The sequence below is a fragment of the Arachis ipaensis genome, chromosome B9, assembly GCF_059453495.1.
Source record: "Arachis ipaensis isolate K30076 ecotype BB chromosome B9, ASM5945349v1, whole genome shotgun sequence".
Lineage (NCBI taxonomy): Eukaryota > Viridiplantae > Streptophyta > Magnoliopsida > Fabales > Fabaceae > Arachis > Arachis ipaensis.
The window spans coordinates 51,878,103-51,878,930 of NC_142444.1; positions in this window are offsets into that span (position 1 = coordinate 51,878,103).

Sequence of the window (828 nt, forward strand, 5' to 3'; positions counted from 1 at the left end):
CCATAATTACTGTTTCAGGAGGTAAATTTTGTATTTTCAAGCAAGCTTTGTTGAATGTTCCCATGTAATCTCGAAATAATGTCTCCCTGGTTTCTTGTTTGACCGTTAAGAGGCTTGGAGCGTGTATGACTTTATCTTTCTGAATAAAAAATCGGGTAAGGAACTTTCTTGGCAGGTCATCAAAGCAAGTTATCGACATGGGTGATAAGTTATCAAATCACTTCATCGTTGCTTTGGTTAGCATTATCGGAAAGGTCTTGCAACGAGTCACGTCAGACGTAACATCTAAGTACATGCAACTTTTGAATTGCTAAGATAATGTCTCGAATCGGTCGTTCTGTCATATAGGTCCATATTGGGGTTTTGAATCTTTTGGAAACTCTAACTCGCATGATCTCTTCAAAGAACAGATCCTCCCATCTGAGAGGACTTTCCTCCTTATTGTTCCAACTTCGAAAGTTGGCCTCTCACTTCGAGTGCTTTTCTTCCAACTCTCTTCATCACCGTACTTTTTTTCATAATTCTCTTTCTGCTTTTCATTGTCGTTCCGCCTCCTTCTCGAGCTGTTCCAATCAGTCGTGATGCCCATATACCAACCCTAATATCTCCCTCAGATGAGGAGGTTCTTCGTCTTTAGGTGGGTGGACATTCGAGTGAATTTGTTGTGGATGGGGGTTTCTTGACATTCCTTCCCCATGGGGGATACTTGGTTTATCCCATGGCGGTGGTATTGCAAGTGTTTGGTCATCGTTGTGAAGCTCTGGTTTCGATCCGGATGCCGTATGGCCGTCCTCAAATTGATTGTCCGCCATATGTATGTATGGACTT